Below are 7,645 nucleotides of genomic sequence, written 5' to 3' on the forward strand. Positions count from 1 at the left end.
TAAGGTAAAAAAATTTATTTGTGTTTTTGCTGATGTATTATTTTCGCTGTTTTAAATAATTTTCAAATCAGAATTTTTAAAGAATAAAAAAAAATAAGTTTAATATTTAGACAATACCTGTTTCTCGGACCCAAGCTTTTTAATATTTTTGATCAATCCTTCCGGGTGGGTTATGTAATCAATTATCATTATGATTATTTATCTCTACCCAACCCCTTTGGCCTAGGTTTCATACAAGGGGTATGCGGAATGAATTCTGCCCTGGTATAAGAAAATCTATTAAACATTTGATTAATAGTCAAGAAAATTAAATAAATTCTCTATAGTTAGCATAGCAGGAGGATACAGGTTAAACATTTTTTTCGTTCTATCATTTAGATTCTAGAATTTCCTTGCATACTCCTTCATAATGTCATCATTACATTAAAATACTTGCTTATTATAGATGAATATTTAAGTATCATTTATTTAGTAAAATGATATTATTTAAACTTTTCGCGCTTAATTTAAAAGTAAATAGAAGCTTGACTTGTGAATATTACAAGTATGAAACGAAAATGGAAGCGCGTAAGAGCATGCGGTTATGAGAGTGTCAAGATTACTTACATACTTGATTGAAAATTGTAACATCTAATTCTCATATTAATAAGGAAAACGGCGAAAAACTGAAGTTCTTTCTTTCGACTAAGAATATATTTTTAGTTACGTTTTCCAAAAAAGTGAAAAAATGTCAACTATTCCTTTGCAAATAAGACTTTTTGTCAGGTTGTGGCTGTGTCACTTACCAAACCTTTTAAGGATTTCTCTACGTGGTCGAATTTTTAAGCTTTTGCTGCCTAGTCTTGGAATTCATTCTATGCCACATCCGTTAGTTTAAGCTTTGTATCTCTTTTATCACTTTTAAATACAGGGTGGGACAAGAATCGTGCTACAAAAACAAACCGTAATATCTTTCTTTCTGTGTGAATATTGGACTTACTTTTTTTTTTTATTTGGCAGGTTATTAGTTAAGTTTTATAAAAATAAACGCTTGGAATACCGAAAAGAGGGTTTGGATAGTGCAGCGGTACCATGCTTTGCAGTCCGTCATTTCCGTCTAAAGGGAATTTTGACAGGATTTTGGCGGCACACCTTGAGTAGATGGGCCAGTATGAGGTTGGTAAATATGTTTGCTGAATCTGAAAGTATCGCAAGTAAACCGTACCATCGAGATCCGTATGTTCGGGTTCAAGAAACAATCGCGGTTGTTGCATCGTCAATTCAGACAAATCCAAGAGTTTCGACTCGTAACTTATTGGTGCAACTTGGAGTTAGCAGACGGTCATTACAACGGATCATTCATGATGACTTAAACCTATTTCCGTACAAAGTTCAAATAACAAGCCGGTTAAACACTCTAGATTTGTCCATTCGCCTGGAATTTTGCCAAAAAATGATTAAAATAGCCGAATAAGACAATAACTTGATAAATTTGCCGGTTTATGTCTGATGAGGCCCATTTTGATTTAAACGGAAATGTAAACAAACAAAATTGCCGTAAATGGAGGGAATCAAATTCAGATAATAATTCACGATATGAAACAGCACCCAGAATGAGTCACTGTGTGGTGCGCAGTTTCATCAAGGTGTACTGTCGGGCCATTCTTCTTTGAAGAAAACGGTGTAACAGTAACTGTCAATGGCCACCGTCATTCAAGATGTTGAATGAGTTGTTTTACCCAGAACTGCTCCGAAGACGTATCGCTTTCAATAGCGTTTGTTTCCAGCAAGATGGAGCAACTGCACACATAGCCAGACTGGTTATTGCGGAGCTCCAACAAAAATTTGGAAACAAGCTAATATCAAGAAACTCCACTTTCCGCTGTGCCCCAAGGTCACCTGACCTGACTGCACCAGACCTTTTTGATGGGGTTATGTCAAGCCATAGGTATGCAAAACAAAACCCGAAAATCTGACTGAATTGAAACAGTCCATTAAATCGATAATTGAGGTAATCGCGACTTCAACTCTTCAGGGCGCAATGAATAATTTTCTAATTAGGTGTCGCATAAGCGTGGCTGAGCAAGGAGCTCATTTACGATCCATAATTCTTAAAAATATTTAATTATATAAAATAAAATAATATTTATTATTACACACTAAAAAAAAAATAATTGTAACACATTGATTAAAAAAAGTTATTACTGTTTGTTTTTGTATCACGATTCATGAGCCACCCTGTACTATAAATCTTCGGTATCGCTGAGCTTTTGTCTATGGTAAAATATGCGATCAGTTCCAATTTTATATATACATACATATGTATGTAAATAGGTGCAACGGCTGAAATAAGTATTTTCAAGTATTATTGTTTATGTTTGATTTTCAAAAATTTGAATCATTAATACATCATTACATTTATAATAATAATATAAGATATGTAGGAATATCGTTATAATAGTTAAAATTTAACAGTATTGTTCAGATAATAGGACTACAAAGTAAAAAATAATTTTAAATTAAATATTAATTCAATTATTTGATGATGATTACGATGATATTTGATATCCCTAACTTATACTATAGGTCAAAGACTTACTTAGTGTCATTACCACTTTTTGCCTTATGTCTGAGATATTTATATAATATAATATTAAAACAAGTAAGGAAGAGCTAAGTTCGGATGTAACCGAACATTTTATACTCTCGCAAAGTCAATTGGTATACTCGTTTGAGATTTCTTTGTGGATTGTAGTCCAGTCATTATAGAAAGTTCACCTCGGAGTTCAGATACCCAGCTGTAAGTCTGTAAACGGTGAACCGTTTTCGAGATAGAGGGCTTAGAGCGCGCGGTCACAGCATCACTTCAGGTCAACCGGTGCCTCCGATCAAAAACGCGCCATATATAGTTGATGAACTATCGATAAATCAATGATTATAAATATTTGTCAATTTTTATTAACTATTATATTATATTTTATCATTTTTTCCTAACCTATCCACTTTTTATTCAGTATTAATTTATTTAACAACACTTACCTAAACCTTATTAATATTAATAACTTCTTACATGATAAAAAAAAAATTAAAAAAATTTATTTAAAAAATATCATTCAATACATTTATTTTTACTAAAAGTAAAAAAATGGAATAAAGGGTACAAAAACTACAATTTATAATTTTAATCATCTTCTTCCTCTTCATCGTCGTCTTCCGGCTGCTGGTAAATTTCAAACTGGTCTTTATTATCGTCTTCAACGACATTTGTTTCAAGTTCTTTCATGATTTCGGGGTCAAAAGTTCCATCTTCGTTAATGTCGCTCTGATATGGTAGAGCATTGAGACAAGCTAGCCCATTACATTGGCCACAAGCTAAAGAGCATTGCAAGCCCGCTTTCCTGCATCCGCATCGCGAACCACAACCACTCTTGCAGTTGCCCAACCCCATACCTGGGGTTCCAAATCATGCCCTAACCAAGTTTGAACTTGATAATATACACGTTCGAAATGTTGATGAGCAGCTGCACTTGTTGGTGGAATATTTGAAAGCTGCACAGGTTTATTAAGTTTTGTAGACTTGACGTAATGCATATAACGAAGATGATCGAGACTTTTCACAGATTTCGGAGCATTATAGACTGCCAATAAGGTTTGAGTTCCACTCTCTAATAATCTCTGGGCCGAACAATTTTCTTCCTCAAATGCTGCAGCTAGTTCATCCAAATTGGTCAGTTTCTCAAAAACTTTTAAAAATGTTTTTTTCCCCCTTTTTAGAAAGCGCAGAAGTTGTGTCACATCCACTTAATGCGTGCAGAAATAAAATATGTGTTTTGGAATGAGGATAATTATCAAAACTTTTGGTCGAGTATATCTCCGTTTTTACATTGCCTTTCCCAACTTTTTTAAAGAAAATTTCTTGTTCGTAAGACAGTGTACGCCCAATTAAAATGATGAGTAAATCAATATCTTGTCCTATTATTTACAAATTTACAGATTTTAAAGAAGATGCACTTAATTATTTTCTAATTAAAATGTCATTAGTGTTAATGAGAATATAATTATAGTAAGATTAAAGTTTTTCCCTTCATTATTTTTTAATTTTAGGAAACGGTGATCAGTATTATTGAATAGATAAAGATTTAAGGCATGAAGAAAATGATAAAATATAATATAATAGTTAATAAAAATTGACAAATATTTATAATCATTGATTTATCGATAGTTCATCAACTATATATGGCGCGTTTTTGATCGGAGGCACCGGTTGACCTGAAGTGATGCTGTGACCGCGCGCTCTAAGCCCTCTATCTCGAAAACGGTTTACCGTATGAACAAATTTTTTAAACAAAATTTGTAGAGAATATTGATAATAAATACCAATAGCAAAAAACCCATAGGAAATGAGATATTTACAAAAAAAGCGCAAAAAATCGATTTTTGTGACCTTTGACCTTGAAATTTAATAGTTGCGTACACCCTACCATATGTAGGTTTTGAGACAACTTTTAGGGTGTCAATATACAAGTATTTACAGACTTACAGCTGGGTATCTGAGTTCCGAGATTCTTACCTAATTTAAGCTTAAATGACTGGACTATTGACCGATATTTTCGGTAGAAGGTCAACTATAGGCACTGGGGTCCACATATTCAGTACCTAAGTGGTTGAACAGTTTTGGTTCGATTTAGAGAATTTTTGGTCACAAGGTGGCATACTTTAAACGTATAATTCACGCAAAGTTTTACGCCGATTTAATCATTGTTGCTTGATTTGCATACTGGAAAGTGAAAAAATCAGATGGAATTTAAAATGATTTCGCCCGTTTTCGTACTATAATATAGAAATATAAGAAGAATATTATGTACCGAATGTGGTTGAAATCGGTTAAGCAGATCCCAAGATATGGGTTTTCACCTAAATGTGAGCGGTGCCATGCCCACTATCTAATTTTGAACGTGGTTCCTATAAAGCCATCTCATACCATCCCAGAGATCAAATTTAATGTTTTTTTCATCCATACTAAGCGCATAATAACATGATTAAATAATTATGACTACTGTTCATTAATATTAGAAAATGATGCTTTCTGATTTTCATTAAGATAGTTTACAGATTGACCCTTACTTATATGCGCTATAAGGTCAGCTATAGGCACTGAGGTATCAGCTGGCATGAAAAGTTTTGGTTCGATTTGTATACAGGCTAACATATGTATACCACACATAGATGGCATATATTGATAGCATTATTTGTACAGAGTTTTATTCCGATATACTGATTAGTGCTTGACTTATACATGTTACAGTAAAGGAATCAGATGGAATTTAAAATTGTGTCATATGGGAAGTAGGCGTGGTATAGTGTCCGTTTTCGCGTATCTGTCTACAGTGTTGCTAGAGTACGAAATTTGCATTAATATGGCAAGGTGAGCTGTTAGTGGCTATTTACGAAAAGACCAGGACTTAAGTATTTATTTAAAACAGTTGAAAATTTGGAGAGCACAACAGTTAACCCACCAAACTGTGTGCAAAGCTTATAAAACTTTTTTTATAACTATAAATCTTAAGAAAATTGTATTTAATCGAAACTACTTGAAATTATCTAAAAATAACGAAAATAAGGCTAATTATCGGTCAGAACTCAAATGCCGAATCGAATTTATTTTTCATAACCGATGTAATGAATGAGCAGCTAATGGCAACCCAGTAGACCAGATATATTTCCAATATACTTAAAAGTGTTACAATTCTCTCACGCGTAATTAAAGGAAAATATTTGAAGGAAAATCGAAACAGTTTCACGAAATACACCAAACAAATCTTTCTTAAAAAAAATAAAGTCAAATCATTTTTGGTTGTTACTATACGAATAAATAAACCATTTCAAACTAAATGTATCTACTTTTTATCATTGTTAGAAAATATCAAAGACTTTTATTATAGCCTGTTATTCCGATCCACTTTAATAAAACTATATTTGAAATTTCACAGCATTTCCAAAAAGAATAGATTTGTAAATATTAATGTGTAGAGAAAAGCTAGAGCAATAACGAATTCACCGTGGTCCATTCGAAATGAAAATATGTATTCCTATTTCGATGATAAAGAATGAAGTAGAGGACAGCAGATGAAAATACGTTCTTAAACTGCGGGATTAAACAAACCCACTGGCTAATTCCTCACTATTAGTTGCTAATCAAAGCCTCGTATAATGAAGATATAGCGTACACAACATTTAGCTGTTTTAAACGGAATTACGATTTTATTGCTATTATTAGCTTTTAAATAAAGAGATTCAATAAAGAAAGTTAAAAAAATTCACTACATTATTTAATTTGAGGTCTATTGTAATGATTTAAAAATAATATGTATTTTATTGTCCCTAATGTTGGACACTGTCTTCAAACCCATAACCCAATGTGTATTGGTGGTCGGTTGGTGTACTATTAGAAACACAGTAGGAATCTGCGATATTGTTAGGATTAAGATCAGTAAAAAATTTAACTTCGGTTGCACCGATGCAATCTATAATACCCTTCATAAATGCAAAAGATTTCATACAAGGACTTATTTTTGATTGGTCAGTTTGTATGGCAGCTATCTGCTATAGTCGAACAATAATCCAAGCAAAATTTCGTGATATTTCTTTAGGAAAAAAGGTTATGTGCAAAATTTAAGATCGATATCTAAAAACTGACGGACTAATTCGGGCATATACAGTTGGACTCAGCTTGTCATGCTGATCATTTAGATATGTATATATTTTATAGGATCTCCGATGCTTCCTTCTGGGTGTGATCAACTTCGTGGCAAACTTAATATACCCTGATCAGGGTATAACAGAAACTTTAATAGAAACATCGACAGGGCTTGTGGTTAAATTAAGTTTTGGTTCTAATTGAGGTGCCTTAATCCGGCATAGGCATCCGCAGTCTGCTGCCCTACCAATGAAAATATTGTACATACTTGTATGTAGGTACGTATGTATATAGTTTTATTTTCTTACATATGTAAATATGGCTGTGTGTTCCATATATGCTATATGTTAGCATAAGTCAATCAGTAGGCGAGCTTAGATGTTTTATTTTTCCAAGCCTTGGTTTCTATGCTCAATGATGCTAAAGTTAATATATGTATATCTACGGAGTAAACGTATGTGTGTATATTTATTCATATATGTATTTAGATAGCTTTGTATGAAATAATGCATGTGCATGCAAGTCTAAACAAAGAGCGCAAGTGAATGTTTGCCCCCACTCATTGCTAGTGCTCCCCTTCGCTGACTTTAGACTGTTGTGGGTCGGCCGAGAGCGCCGGCCGAATTTCCAGCTGCTTACTGTTGGCTTGTTGGTTTCTTAAGCCAATGTTATTGCCGCTGTGTTGTTGCTGCCGACGGTGCAATTTAGTTTCTCAATACCAACTCCAACAGAGCGTTGAGAAACTATATTTGACATGCATATATACATACAAATGTGCTTTTAAAGATACGTATATATGAGTGTATGTATGTATATACAAACATATATATACACATAAATATGTATGTGAATGTAGATGAAAATGTTGAGTTGAGTCTCTTGGAAGTGGCTTGAATCACTTCGGCATTTTTATGGCCTAAATCCATGTAGGCCTTGAGGAGTTGTAGTGTTTGCAGTTCAGTTCATCGG

Source organism: Bactrocera oleae, chromosome 4, assembly GCF_042242935.1.
Source record: "Bactrocera oleae isolate idBacOlea1 chromosome 4, idBacOlea1, whole genome shotgun sequence".
NCBI classification, from domain to species: Eukaryota; Metazoa; Arthropoda; class Insecta; order Diptera; family Tephritidae; genus Bactrocera; species Bactrocera oleae.